General features: G+C 38.1%; 1 protein-coding gene across 2 annotated transcripts in view; it reads left to right on the forward strand.

Moving 5' to 3' along the window:
- The first annotated feature begins 1,496 nt into the window (after positions 1–1,496).
- The window catches only part of enox2 (ecto-NOX disulfide-thiol exchanger 2), a 302,121-nt gene continuing 287,731 nt past the window's right edge, over positions 1,497–15,886 (forward strand). For both annotated transcript variants that reach the window (XM_065271218.2, XM_065271235.2), the window contains exon 1: positions 1,497–1,772. The gene's annotated coding sequence lies outside the window, so the exon portion shown is untranslated. The remainder of the gene's footprint in view (positions 1,773–15,886) is intronic.

Below are 15,886 nucleotides of genomic sequence, written 5' to 3' on the forward strand. Positions count from 1 at the left end.
CTTATCCACTGCGCTATCACCTCCCTATCACCACCTTGACTCTGTAGTTACATTGTGTACTAAGACCAACAGAAAGTTAAAAGTTGCGATTTTATAGGACAATATGGCTAGGAACTATACTCTCATTCTGGTGTAATAATCAAGGACTTAGCTGGCAGGCGCAATGATGTTACACAGTGCCTGAAAATTGTGATGAGAAAGCAATGTTGTACCATTTATATTGGATCTGACACGTAGGAAGGTCTTTTATATTCTTGATATATTTTGTTTCTGCCCTCATAAAAAATTGTTTATACAACTCGAATCTGATTGGCTGCGAGCCTTCCCACCTCAAAACCAGAAATAACGCCTGAATTAAGTAACATTAAAAGTATTGAGTAGCATCAAAACATTAAAGCAACACTATGTAGTTTTTTTACCTTTAAATAATGTCTCTAAAATTATTTCAGTGATAGAACAACTTTTAACTGGACAAATTGTACTGTTGCTGCAACCTGAGCAGCCTCCTAAATGCTACAAGCACACTCTGAAAGTGGTGGTGGAGGGTAGGAAACACAGCCCCGCCCCTCCCCCTGCCTGCAGAAGAGTGTCTGATACCAGGCACTGTTGCGCTTTTCAACCACATGGGGGAGCTGTAATTCATTTTTACTTGGAAACTACATAGTGTTGCTTTAATGTTACAAATGATTTAACATCTAACATTTTAAGCCCACTGAAGTGCCTTGAAATGTGCAGCATTATTTGATGTGGTGACGTCAGTTTAACTGAAACAGGAAGTCAGAACATAACTATTGAGAAGACCCTCCCGCTTTTTTAAAATAACCAATAGTGTTTCATTTATGACACAGTCCAGCAAAGACATACTGTAACAAAACCGAAGGCAGAACCTTCAGCATCTAAAGAGCATTTGATTGGACAGGAAATTTGATGAGAAGCTGAAGGGGGTGATGTCATAAAAATTGTAGATTTTTTTAGCGCACATGCCAAACTGTAGTTTTTGAATGCTTATATCTTCAATATGACAATTTTAGCAGTGTTTTGACCATACCAGTTTATATTTATTCATAAGCCTAACGTATTTAGATTAAAAGAAAAAAAGTTTATTTGAATGTCATGTGGGCTTTACCGTAAAAGAGCGCAGTTGCAGAAATCATTTCAGTGTTGAGGTGGGAAATATCCTAAATCCAAGCTGTCTGGAACGTAGCATTTATGTTTATATTTTAAAAAGGTTGAAATATTAATATTTTTCTTACACAAAGCCATTGTTTGTTTCAAACAACATTTTAACCTACCAGAGTTAAACCTGTTACAAAGGATTATTGTATTTTTGGGCGCAAGATTGAGACCATTCAACTTTTAAAACTGTTGTGTTCAGCTGAAGTAAGTCATACAACTTTTGGGTGAACTATTCCTTTAAACATTATATAGACCCTGTAGATGTCGCTGTGGGCTACCCCGCGTGGGTAAAGCACGTTGCTCCTCCAGGTTCCCATAATGCCCAGTGTTTACCTCCGCTTTGACAGCGCAGATGCTGCATACTGGCTCTTCTATTTACCGACTAGACATCTGCTTATATCGTGCACTATTGCGTGCACCGGATCATCACAAAACCCAGCAGAGTTCAGCAGACAAGCTTCGGGATCTTCGTCAGCTTTGGACTGTGTTTATGTTCGCGACGGTGGGGTTGAACACTTCCTCGCGCTCCATCGAAGGTGCACGCGCAAGCGAAGTTATACACGGGGCATCACTGACACTCATCGCGGGACAGACGCGTAAGTTTAATTTCTTATGCACTGAAACTCAGAGCTGAGAGCTGTTGTTATCGTTGTTTTGCGTCGGTCTTGTGATGTGTACTGAAGTGGTTTCATTTTTGGGACGTGCAGGCAGTGCATTAGCGTGCACGCAGCAACTCTTGTGTCACTAGACTTATGATAAGAAGAAGCACGCGCATCGTTTAAAACGTTATGACGTACTTTATAAAACTTAATAAGTTACACGGAACACACATTAAGTCGAATTTATAATTTATGTGCATAATTTTGCTTGTTGTAAGGAGAATGTCAGTGTTTTCTTACTATTTACCTTCGTAGTTAAAACCATGTATTAATGAAGTTGTACGCTCTTACTTGTTATTAGCAGTCAGTCGTGTCAATAAATCAAGCAAAAAGTTTTCAAAGTGTTAGCAAGCTTTTGTCGCCATTGTGTAAATGTAATATTGAATCATTAATCATTATTTGACAGAACTTAAAGTAATACAGAAATTATGGTAGTGTTGAGGTATGAATGACGGAGTGTTGTGTTTGTTTTGAAATATTTAACTCCTCCCACATGGATGACGTCAGTAGGCAACAGAGTCCCTGCTGTAGTGTTATTAAACTGATGATGAGATATTACTCATCGCATATTGTGTCATCAGAACTCTTTCATGCATCATTTGCATCAGTCATTCCCCCTCATTTTCAGCCGTAAACGGTTTCTGCTGTTCAGAGTAATTTCAGCTCTACGTTAAAACATTTCTTAATGTGTTCACTAATGATTTAATGGAGACATTTTTTGTTTTTCACTTTGCCTGTGTTGACATATAATAATAACGATTGTCTGTTTTTGCTTTTTACCACATTTTCCTTTATTTGCTCTGTCTTACTTCATTCATATTTGTTCAGTTTGCCTTGGTTAATCATTTTCCACGAAGTTGAAAAAAGTAATTACAAATATGTTACATATCGATTAAAATTGTAATCATGTTTATGCATGATCTGTTATTTAATAATATTATTGTTTTGACCCTTTAAATCTTTTTTCTATGTAGTATAATAATAATAATAATAGGCATTTTTTACCTGCCCTGCTGTTTTGTGTGTTCTGACTTTTTTGGCATGCAGGAGTATTTTTAGTGCAGACTGTATGGAGTGGTGCAAACAAAGCATACGAGTGTCAGTTGCTGCACCAATAACACGCCTGTAGTGATTCACACTGGATGCTGCGTATCCTAGCAACATGAGCACAACCACTGTAGGGTACTAGTGCATGACAGTTCAGAGGAGCAAGCTGATGAACGATGTTTGTTTGTGAACTTGTCAAAGTTGGGGTTTTTAGCTTTACAAATGCACAGCTTTGAGTAGAGAGGTTGGTGCAATAGTGTGCAAGAATTTGAAACATGTTTGTTGTCAGTGTATTAAAGAGAAATAGATTTAGTACTGAATTCAAAAGAAATTGTGCTTTGTTGTTATATCAGCATCATTTCTCTTTCTATTTAAGGAAATGGTTCAAGAAAAAAATGAAACAATTCTGTCCTCATTTCTTGCCTTTGTGTTGTTCCAAATCCATGTGAATTTCTTTTTTTATGAATTATTTTATAGTGAATTATTACATTTTGATTAGCTTCACACATAAGGCGAATGTTGCACGCAATGTTGCTTGTTTGCAATTAGCCTTAGATTAAAGGTAAATGACTAAAGTAAATATAATGTAAATGTAGGATGTACAGTGGCAAGAAAAAGTATGTGAACCTTTTGGAATTTCATGGTTTTCTGAATAAATTATTCATAAAATGTGATCTGATATTCGTCTAAGTTAAGGGTTTTGACAAAACATAATGTGTCTAAAGATTAGGGGTGAACCTATGTATTGTCCGATGATGCTTGCTATGCTAGAGCTGAAGATCTTTGCCCGAACCCGACGGGACCCGTCGGGACCCGACGGGCTCGGGCGGGTTCGGGCTTCATTTCTAACATTTTACACGGGCTCGGGGCGGGCTCGGGCTTCCGCTCCGGCTTTGTGAGGTAAATGAGCGGTCAAGTTCAAATCAGTAGCGCAGGATCGCGCTGAATTCATTTACAGTGGATTTAATGATTTTCCTCATCAAAAACATGTAGCCTAATCTTGGTGAGTAGGTTTTTCAATGTATAACTAAATATGAATCGAGTCTTACATAATAGACAGAGGATATAGACTAATGTTGGCAGTAGGCTAATGGAGAGAAGTGCCGACGCAAATCCCGCGGAGCCTGCCTCTTAATTTCGTTATTGCCAAATACCCATCTTAATTCAGAATGTATTATCTTAATTTAATTCGTTAAGAAATAATAATTTTATTGGCATATTTATAGTGTATTGCATAAGCCTATTTAGAATGAGATGTTACAATGTTACAGATTAGCCTACTTATTTCTTTGTTTCAACTTCCAAGTGGCGTGTAGATTATTAGTCATGAATAAATAATGTTAAAACCTGTGTAAATGTCTCATTCTTGACAAAAGCTGTGTGTGTGCGCACATTTAAATAATGTCGGGCTGTAAACGGGTTCGGGCTTTTAAAAAGCTGTCAATCTAAATGTACGTTCGGGTTCGGGCTGCATTCTGTCGGGCTTCGGACATTTCGGGCCTAACTTTTAAGGCCCGAATACAGCTCTATGCTATGCTCCTCAATGAATTGCGGTGAAATGCCGTTACATCCAAAAGCCAGGGGGTGCTCTCGTACAGAATCTCAATATGTGCTGCAGACGAAGAACCATACACACACAGCTATGACATGCAGTTCCAGGAAATGGCTTAATGATATATTTACATTGATTCAAATCTTTTCAGGTATTTTCATGATAATAAAGAATATGTATAATGATTATATTTCACGAGTGTTGCTTTTTTAAATGCATGTTTAAGTTTTAAACGATTCAAACTAACACAGTGATTTCAGATCAATAAGGACTTACTGATTAAAAGCCAGCAGTTATCGGAGCACCCCTACTAAAAATAAATACACAAAAAATTCTGATGTCACAATCACAGTGTCAGTTAGATTTGGGGGAGTAAGTTATTAATTTATTAGTAGGGCTTTATGATTCCCACAATGCGGAATCCAAATGCGTGGAAACATTTTCCTTTTGTGTATTGTTGGACGCGAATGCAGGTTTCGTCAAAGCCTAGAACACAGCACACAAAAGAGATACACAGTATACTGTACTTTCTTCCAGCGTCCGCCTTGTGTGCGCTCACGTCTGCACAGCTTTAAAATAATAATTACAGGACATTCGCAAATTCGGGAAAGCCGAGAAAAACAGCGGATCCCCCAATGCAGTAAATATACTGTATGAGTGTGCGACTGTGCGTTCCCACAGCAACGCAACGCTCTTGACATCATTTATCAGCATATACAGCTTGTATATGTATAACACACACTTAATCAGTGAACTACGTTTTTTTCTTGTTTAAATGAACGTAAACAGCTGGATGTTTATCAGTTTGTTAAAACTTAAAGCAGTCTGTCTTGGGTCTACAATTTCATAACTAATATATTTACATTAATACAGATGCCTGAAAAGTGAAACAAGATGAGTATAGTCTTTTACCTAAATTGATAACTTGTTTGAAAAGTATTTATCATATTCTGAATAAAAAGTAATTTAAAACCATAATAAACTGTATGGTTTTACAACTTTCATCCAGGAGCAAAAATCTGCCTTGAAATTTGAGAGGAATTTGAAAAAACCTTCATGATAATGTTTTGGCCATATCGCCCATCTCTACTTGGGAATTCATCTTCACCTCAATGATTGCAAGCTGGCCAGGCCCTAATGCAGCAAAGCAGGCCCAAATCATGAAGCTTCCTCCACCATACTTTATAATTGGGATGATGTTTTCATGATGATATGCCGCACCCGTGCCATGTGTAGCGCTTTGTTTTTTTTCCCAAATAGATCAATCTTAGTTTCATCAGTCCACAAAATTTTGCCAAGTGGAGTGTCAATGTGCTCTTTTGCAAACGTCAGGCTTGCAGCAATGGCTTCCTTCGTGATGTGCTGCCGTGGATATACCCTGTTTGTTTAGTGTTTTACATATTGTAGACTCATGAACAAAGATGTTAGCAATTTCAATGATGCATTTAAATCTTTGGCTGTCATTCAGGGTTGTTTCTTTACCTCATTGTTAAGTTTTCGTTGTGCTCTTGGTGTAATTGACTGGGCGCCCACCATAGATTGTAAAAAAAGATGGACGACGCGACGTCGCCTCCCTCCATTGTAATGAATTGAAGCCAAAAATGGCCGACCACGGTCGCCGCCATGTTACGTAAAAACGCCAGTTTGGAGCCAAGGCATGCGCAGAAGGAATCGTCCGTGGAGCCAGAGGCAGAGCCGCTGTATCAAACTTCCGCGCGACCAATTCAAACACGTCAATCTTAACGACACGCCCCGTTTCTATAGCATCAAATAACTAGCTAAGATAAAAGTTATCACAAAAATGAACACTTGAACATATATCAGTGTGATAAAAACTACTTAAAAGGACTAAAACTACCTTTCGGAAACTTTTATTGGAAGTGTAAATAATTTTTTTATTTAGAGCAGAGTCCCATTTGTTTGAATTGAGAGGGCGGGGTTATGACTTGGACTGCAGCCAGCCACCAGGGGGCGATCAAAGAGCCAGAGGCTTCACTTTTCAAGACTAATGAGGCACACCCGGCGCACACTTCTTGGTAGAGTAGCAACAGTCCCAAAGCGTCTAGATTGTTTGCGTAACTGTAGACTGGTGAATTTCTAAAGTTTTTAAATTATTTTGTAACCCTTTCAATTTGATCGTAAAGACTCAATTCGTTTAATTTATTTTAAAATTTGACATTTAAAGTTGTTTTACTATTTAAAATGTCAAAATCAAAAAGATTATATTAGTAAAACTCTGTACTAGCTATAAGTAAAAAATCTAATTGAGCAAATATTTGTTTTATCCAATAATTTGATTAATCAAAAGATTAATCGTCCAATTAATTGATTATGAAAATCATCGTTAGTTGCAGCCCTAAAAAAGTCATATGGTTCTGGAATGACATGAGCTATTCCTTTAACTGCCCCCTTTCTCCTGTGTTTACTTCTGCTTTTGTTTTATCGCAGCACTGTGTCCATCTTTCTTTTCCTCTTGCCCGGCATGATCTCTTTCTCCAGGTCCCATACAGATTTGTAACCTTCAACAAAACACTAAGCTCTTCTGAAATGCCCTGGCTTCACATCAGATACGCCTTATCTGTGGCGTTCAAGGCATTGTATCGCTGTCTGACGATATGATATTGTACAACGAGCATTGTGTCTCCAGGTTTTACTTCGGTGTTGCACCGTAGTCTGTTCCTTTGGCCCTTTATTTCCTAACTCTGCTGTTTTCTCTGTGCAATGAAGACTTAGGCTAAATCCTGCCTCAGATCTGGCTTAGCCTTTCACTAAAGGAAATAGGAGATCAACAATAACTGTTTTATTTTCTCTTGGCCTATTTCTGCTTGTTTGCTGTTGAAGTGCACTATACTTGAGAACACAATAATGAAACGCGTACAAACGTATGCATGTGAGGCGGAGTTATACACTGTGTCTAGTAGTCATTATATTTCATTTACAGATAAGTTTAAAATGATAATTTTATTAAAACACCAACAACATTGGCTCATTTTACAATACCACAAGCATGTTTTTTAGACAAAAGCTGGAAGCTGGAAATTCACATTTACCAGCTATTCAGATCCCTGCGTTCACATACGCACGCTTTAATGCAGCTTTTTTATAGAAAACAAAATGAGGTTTAAAATAGGTCTGGCAGACTGTTACTGGAGCCGGAAATCCTTTCATTTTTAATCTGGGACGGTAATGGTAAAGGAAATAGCACATTTCTCATCATAAAGCACTAAACACACACACATACTCTGCTATTAATGGAGGAGATTCACACAATTGATAGAGTTTGCGTATGAATGATGCTCTGGTTCAGGCATGGGCACAGCATCTATTAGCACTGTGTTGGCCTTTGCTTGTGTTTTGTTAGTTTGTTGTAGTGTTGTCGTTGAGAGATATGTTGTGTCATTTGAATATCTTTTCAGGCAGAAATGCTGTCGAGCCCGCACAGAAATAGAAATAGGTGAGCATTTCTCTTTTGACATTTCTCTGATAAGGTAATCAATGAGCCATGCTTGGTCATTGAGCGGTAGGTGTGTGTGTATGCGTGTTTAATACTAAAAGCTTCCCGTCACTGACAAATTCATTGTGTGTTTTCACTGTTCCTCAAAGCTTTTACATTTTTTTTTTTGACAATTTAATTTTACATTTTAAGATGGAATAGGTTTGATTGCTGGATGAAATCACTAACAAGATGTCAAGATATTTCTGGATGGCAGCATGAAAGCATACATCTATCTTTAGTCTTTGTGTAATGCATTTTAAATTGATTTAGATGGTTAAACTTTGTTACTTGGCTTTGTATGAAGGCAAGTCTTTTTATTTTTATTAAAATTAACACTGAAGTGAATGTTGGATGCCTTAAGTCCAATTTATAGTCGTGCGTAAGAAGCTACTACGCCATAGCTATGCGCCGTATGTTAACCGTAGCCTCTGCGTAGCCTGACGTGCACCTCGCAATTTTTTTTTTACAGCGCTTAAAAATGTGATTGGTCCACTAGAACCGTTCCTGTCAGGTAAAAAAACTGTGCCATCATAGGTATTTCCGTTTGCGTCGGTTAGAACAAAGCTGGGCCAAGTTTATTTATCGTTTTGCCGATTTTATCAGCCGATTTGAGCCTGTCGCGTATATATCTGTATCGGCGAATTAGCCGCAAATATGCAGCCGATATGAAAGTTTCTTACAGAACACATTAAATGCTTTTGAAAGATGTAAGTACTTGTTTGTCCAGCAGAGTGCGCCCTGGTTGCTAATGGTGACCCAGGTCACTCACTGTAGTGACACCAGCCAACCCCCCTTCACTTCAGTCAGTCTCTCTGTTCAGGTGGCTGCAGTCACGCAGAGTCTTTTACAACATTTTTACACCTGGTATTAAGATGCGCTTTGGTCGATTGTATTATAAGTGGTCAAGAGAATGCATTCCTGTTTACATTTGGTGTTTTTAATCCGTCTCTTTTGTCGACTTGCGAGAGAAATGATGCAAGACGGTTAAATGACACGTTTAAACTACACGCAGCCGTGCACTTATATAATGCTGCGTTTACACCAACCGCGGTAGAGGTGGAAAGCGCGAGTGATTTCAATGTTAAGTCAACGTGAAGACGCGTTGACGCGCGTCTGGAGGTCCCGCGGCGGGGATGAGGCATGTAGCGCAGCGCGGTAGACGCGTTTCCGCCTCATTTCGCGTCTAGTTTGCGCGAATGTCGCAAATTTTTCATTTCACGCGAATTTGCGTCTGACGCCCGAGTTGGAAAATTTGAACTTTGATGGATTTCCGCGCCGCGTTAACCAATCATGAGCCTGCTTGCTGCTGTGGTGGCAACCCTGCCCGGAGTCACTCATTCAGCGTGAAGGCTTGATATTGTCCGTGAGCAGTCACCCGGAGCAATACGACACAAGTTCTTACCCCAGATTTACACCGCACGAGTCTGCGGCGTGTTACGGCTCCGAGGTGGCTTTGTTTCGTCTTCTACGCGGTGCCAACTCACACAAGAAGCGGATCAGAAGAGCAGCATTAGAATGTCACGTGATTTTCCTGTCAGACGTTTTTCTTGATTTTCTGAGTTATAACATGGATAAGTTGGCTAAATGTTAATGTTTTGTTAGGATTCATTCTGTATATTGTTTAGTTTTTTGCATTGTCCTATTTTGTTGTTCTGTAGTAAAAAAAAGTGAATAAACATAAAAATTCAGTTAGGATGGACAAATATTAAAGTATTTAGCTATGCATATTCGTCTAAAACACATCCTCAATTATGTTTATTTCACATACAGTGCCTGTGAGCAAGATGATGTGAAATACGGGAGTCTCCACGAGGTGTTTATTTTGAAATTGACAGGATTTTTGACTTTTATTTTATATTTACGGTGCGGCTTCAACACGGCACACGTCAAAAATAGACTAGGCACCTATCTTTAGCGAAGCGGCGCGTAGAGCAGCTTCTGGGATGCTCTTGAAACGTGCTGCGGCGCATCTGATGTAAACACAAGCATTGACTAGAATGACCGCGATCAGTTCCGGTTGCCTCTTCGGAGCCGTAACGCGCCGCAGACTCGTGCGGTGTAAATCCGGGGTTATTTCTATAGACGGTTTCATCGGACGCACGTGATACACGTCTGGATCCGAACCTTACTTCCGGTTTCGTTTTTTTAATGGTCTGACTAGTTGCTAAACTGATCTCTTGAACAAATGCCTCGTCGAAAATAACAAATGTTTTGGTTTCCTAGGTAATCTGTGTGTTGTTTTGTTTGCTTGTTATATAAATAAACAATGTTTAAAGAACTTTGTTGTTATTTATTATTAGCGGAGTTTACCGGAAATTACGTGCGGACCGCGACAGCGGCTTGTTTATGTTGTTACTGCTGAAACGGTCTATAGAGACAGGAATAAAAAGGACCTTGCTTGGAAGAGTGTCAGTGAGGACATTGGGCTACCTGGTAAGTTGTAAATACACATTTCACTTTTGAGTCACGTGACGTTTATCGACCCGCGCCGTTTATTTTCCCCTGGTTGACTTAATACAAACCAGTAACTCTCTCGATAAATGCACAATCAACATCAACCATCCTGCAAACAGAGAACCGCATAGCACTTGCCCCTCCCACAAGAAGCAAATTTTGCCTTTAACGCACGTCAAATGCTTGCTTTTTCTGCGTGTCTACTTCGCTCTACACGCACGAATGCATTCAAACTGTTCAAGCGGCAAAATAGGCGCGGTAGACGCGATTTTGATGCCTGAAGCTTGCTCAACTTATCAGCCTTGCTAAATAAAAGAGGCGGGGAGAGAAGACGCTTTAGTTTTATAAAAGCCTAAAGTTTGCGCCGAACACTATGGGTTCGTGTTATAAAAACGTTGTGCACTACATTAAACATTAGCCTACATCAGTATGTTGTCAGACAAGCATTGACTTCTTAACGGTGAGTTGCTAACTAATTTGTGAAGTACACAATTTACTGTAAAGCTAATAAACAATGACTTTATAAGTCCAACATAACGTTATTCTCATCAAAACTGCAAATGATGCAAGTTTTATGTATTTTGTTCTGTTTGTGTTTTTATAGTAAGTCAAGTTTACTGTTTAGTGCACTGATATCCGACTCATTTGGGATAATAAAGTTTATTGTTAACTTCTTGCCTATAGTACATATCTTTGTCAAGTCAATTTAAATGTTTGATAACCACATTTGTGAGTGATCATTGCATTGCATTGTATTTATTTATATACAGTATATTCTGTTAATGTATATAGTGTTTCATATGTACAATACTGTAGTATAATATACTGTAGTATATGTGTACTGTACTATAATATACACCTAAAGAATATCGGCCGATATATCGTTATTGGTCTTTTTTACTCCCTAATATCTGTATCGCATCGGCTTGAAAAAACGCATATCGGTCGGGATCTAATATTTAATGGAAACGCAGCTAGTAAGGACACAGTGACAAAGTTACAATAGTGTTTCAATCAACATTTCATAAAGCAAAAAAAATAGTTTTTAAATAGGGCTGTGACGGTGGCAGTATTTTACGATAATTTAACGATAATGTGAAAGTTATGCACCAATTCACAGCGGTGCGTTGGTTAAGTAATATGTGTGTGTGTATTGTTGGTGCGCACGCGTACATTGATTCAGGCTTACGCTTATATATAATGCATGCATATTTTCTAAAAATGTAAACGAGGATCAGATAAAAATTTCTTAACAAACATGCTGGAAAAAAGCAGTGATTTTTTTTTTGCCGGTGGGTGCTCGTAAAACCTCAAGCAATGTTTGGATTACTTGGCAACGGAAGATGCTCTGGAGCGCCCAGCCGCTTTTGAGAGATGTAGGAAAGCCGCAAGGTAATGTGTTCTGCGTGGTTGTAGACATGAAGTCTATCTATCTGTCTATATCTTTATCTGTGTTCTATATTATGTAGATAGAAACCTGACCTGGTGCCTGGAACAGAAATAACAAAGTCCCAGGCATCTGAGAATTGAAGTCCTGCTTTACTTCTCATAACCTGTCTGTCTGTCTGTAAATACACTATAATATCTATCTATCCACCTATTTGTCTGTCTGTCTGTCTCTATCTTTGATCTATATTGTGTAGATAGAAACCTGACCTGGTGCAGAGGACATAAATAACAAAGGCACCGGCTGACATTTGAAGTCCTGCTTTACTTCTCATAACCGATGATATTTGGGTGATTTCATATGTGCATTGAAAAATCTTTGGATGAAGCCAGAAGTCTTGAGACATGCTAGAGAGAACATGCAATAGATCAAGATATAGATAACATGTCAGATATAGATGTTGCAGTTGCACATAAACATTGTGTATACTCAGTATTATACCCAGGTATATTTTAATGTTTACTGTGCTTATATATTTCAATGAGATGTGGATGTGATTGTATGACTAGACTCAAGGTAAGCATTGTTGAATTTATCTCAAGATATACTTCTGTAACAGCTGAATAATAGATACAACATCAGTGGAAACAAGGCTTGTATCTGAAACCGCGTACTTTGCTACTATATAGCTCGCGACAAACAGTAAGTGACAAGTATGTCCAAATTCATATTACTCATTAAAGGGTAGACGAAAAGTACCCAGATGACCTACTTTTCTGGTGGGTTTCTAAAGTGTGCATTTGATGGTCACTTTACTCTCTCATAAAGGCTATGGGAGAGGATTTGTGAATAAAGATGACGTGACGCAACTGATGCCCGTAGATCACATGACTGTGACAGCATGGCGAATGTAGTGTAGTGAACAAAGTATGTCCGGATTTCATTCATACTACACACATTCATCAAACTACATTGAACATCATCTTTTGAGCTTGTTAAGTATTGATAAATAAGTACCTGCGCAAGAGAGTATGCCATGTTAGACACAGCCAAGGTATGGTTAAGCTAAAAGGAACAGCTTTCTCTATATCAGGAAGACAGGAATAAGGAATACAAGTGTCCTTTGACACATTGAAATGTTGCAAAGTAGATTTTACATTAAAACTGTAATGTAAGATCTTTTGTAGTGCCGAAATGTAAATGTCAGTCAGGCGGAAGGGAATTTTAATGAAAGCGGAGGTTTTAGCGAGATGACACTTGTTCAAATGTCTCCAGGACCAGACACTTGTGATCAGACTGCAGTAGTCCTGCCCTATGACTCATTATACACACTGAATCAATGACCATTCATGTGTTTTTGTGTTTGTTATTGGCTTAAATTGAACTTTTTCTGATTCATTACATGAATTACTTGGTTATTACTTCTAACATTTAAGAAACAATCAAGCTCACAGGTGTTGAATGTTTGTTGAGGCGAGACTGTCCATTGTTTTTAAGTGCAGACAGATAATTGCAGTTTAAAATATTCATTCTGTATAATATTCTGTAGTTTGATACTTGCGCAACGTTTTTGTATGGCCAATTTGATGAAATTATGCATAGTGTCTGTGTGTAATCAAGCCTAAACAAATGTATGCATTTATCCTAACTATGAGCCAGAATATCATAGTAACAAAAAACAGTAAGAGATGTGCTTTCAATTAAGATTTTTTTTTTAAAGGGATCCTCCAGCCAAAACTCAAAATGATTCAAGAATAAAGTTGTGCAAAGGACCAATGTGCAGGACAGATTAAAGAGAAACAAGCCCATAAAACATGCCAATATTTTCCGTTTTAAATATGTACTTTAATCATGAAGGATCATTTTATTTTTTTGTGACCCAAATATATATTATTGTATATATTGTATTGCAAATCCTAGGCTCATTCCCAGATCTATTTTTAATGATTACACCTTTAAAACAGGAAATAGCCGCGTTTTATGATTACTGTTTCCCCTCCTTTAAGGTTTTTTTCATAGTATTGTTCCTTAAGTGTCGGTCTGTCATGTTGCCATTTGCCGGTTAAAGTGACAATCATTAAGAAGAATAAAAAAACTTGAACATGAAATATTATAAACAGGTTCCTGCTAATAATAATATCTCTACAAAGAAGTGTTCTGCAGTTGGAAGCTTAAAGAGCACCTATTTCATTGCAAAAAAACAACCTTATTTTGTGTATTTGGTATAATACAATGTGGTTTATGCTTAAAAAAGACATTATTTTCCACATAGCGTACATTTTTGTAGCTCCTTTAATGTCTGCCGGAACTGCTCCTTACCATGTTTGAAAGATTCACTCACAATGCAGTGCTAACAGGAGATAACTTACAGGCTGTGAGTTTGAAGCGTGAGGAATTATGATAATGTCAGTCTTGTCTACATCACCAATCCCAGGAAGTAAACTGTTGCCTACAATCCGTGTGTTTGTTGTAGTCTAAGAAAAGAGTATGTACCTTTTGCATATAGTTAACATGTACTAATACACACTTGAACACAAAGGGAAATTTAAAATTGTGAATCGGACAATAGGTGCTCTTTGAATCCAATTTTTGCTAACATGTTGGAAATATAAGGAAATCAGTCAGATACCTGCTGTGTAGTAATATAACACATTTCCCCCCAATTTCACAGACAAGGCTTAAAGATAGTCGTAGACTAAAATACATGTTTGAGCTGTCTCAACTGAAAATAACTTGCACTACTAGGGGTGGGCGATATGACCAAAATCTTCTATCACGATAGGATTAATTTTATATCATGATAACGATATGTATCACGGTAGAGTTTTTTATGTTTTAATAAGGTTTAAATCTTTAATACCATAGAAATGTTCATAATTCTCACAAAAAACATATACAAGCATAGAAAGAAGATAAAAACAAACAAAACTCAAGCTCTCTGAAGATACACAGTCAATAAGAATGATAATAAATAATTATGCATGTATGTATAGGCCTATATATATTTTTATTTAAGGTAGAAAAGTGATTTAATCAGGAGCAGTGAGAGATTTTTTTCTCAATGCTGTTTGATTAACACGAGTGACAGACAGGAGCAAAATTAGGTAACTTCCCCTTTTAGACCAAAGTCCGGATCCAATACACTGTTACACATGCGCTTTCTCTTTTAGCTGTTTACTTTCTCTTAAGACCTTACTGGTCGTGTTTATGATGATGCTTGCAAAGACGGGAATTTTGACGCATATGTGTATTTAAGGCCAATAAAGCGGGAAAAATGCTCACGAGCTTAATAAGCAGAGGTCGCGCGACTTGCGCGCTCCTCACAGACAGAAAGAGCAGCGGTTGCGCGACTTGTCCGCTCCTGACACACAGAAAGAACGCACGCATACAGATCTGTTGTCTGTGTTTCAATGGCTTAAAATAACTTGTTTTAAAACTGCAGTGCTTAAATACGTGTACAAACGTTACGTTTTCGCGACCACACGCACAGGAGCGTGACGTGGGCACGTAACCTCGATAGAAACGATAGACCAAAATCTCTACCGGTTGACAAATTTCTACCGGTTAATTTTGTCTACCGGTTTATCGCCCACCCCTATGCACTACCGTATCGTCAAAATATGCCAGATGATTTTATTTGTCTCAAGATACACACCAGTAACATCTTTTTCTAAGGCAAGATGCTTAATTTAACTCAGGCCTAGTCCTGGCTTAGCTAAGCCTTTATTATTTTGAGACTACACAGCAAAGTTGTAATGTAAATCACATTTTAAACTTTTTATGGCTTTTATATGTGGCGGCATTTCACCATAATTCATTCAAATTCATTCAATTTGCACGATAAATCGTTACAGCCCTACTGGACACATTTAATTGGGCCATGTCAGTCATTTATTTTGGGTGACGTTAGGGAGTGGTTCACCTATGTCTTCTTATCAAAATGTTTACGCCAGACTTCTCTTCCATGGTGGTAGGGATGTCACTTTCATCACATCCAGTAAGTGTCAGAGCCAAGAGATTTTATTCCTTACTCATCCATATAAAAGGCATGAGAACATAGAGAGAGCCATGAGAGGTTTTCTGAGGTTCACATGTTTGAAATGTGGGCTATTTTA

The sequence above is a fragment of the Paramisgurnus dabryanus genome, chromosome 16 (genome assembly GCF_030506205.2).
Source record: "Paramisgurnus dabryanus chromosome 16, PD_genome_1.1, whole genome shotgun sequence".
Taxonomy (NCBI): domain Eukaryota; kingdom Metazoa; phylum Chordata; class Actinopteri; order Cypriniformes; family Cobitidae; genus Paramisgurnus; species Paramisgurnus dabryanus.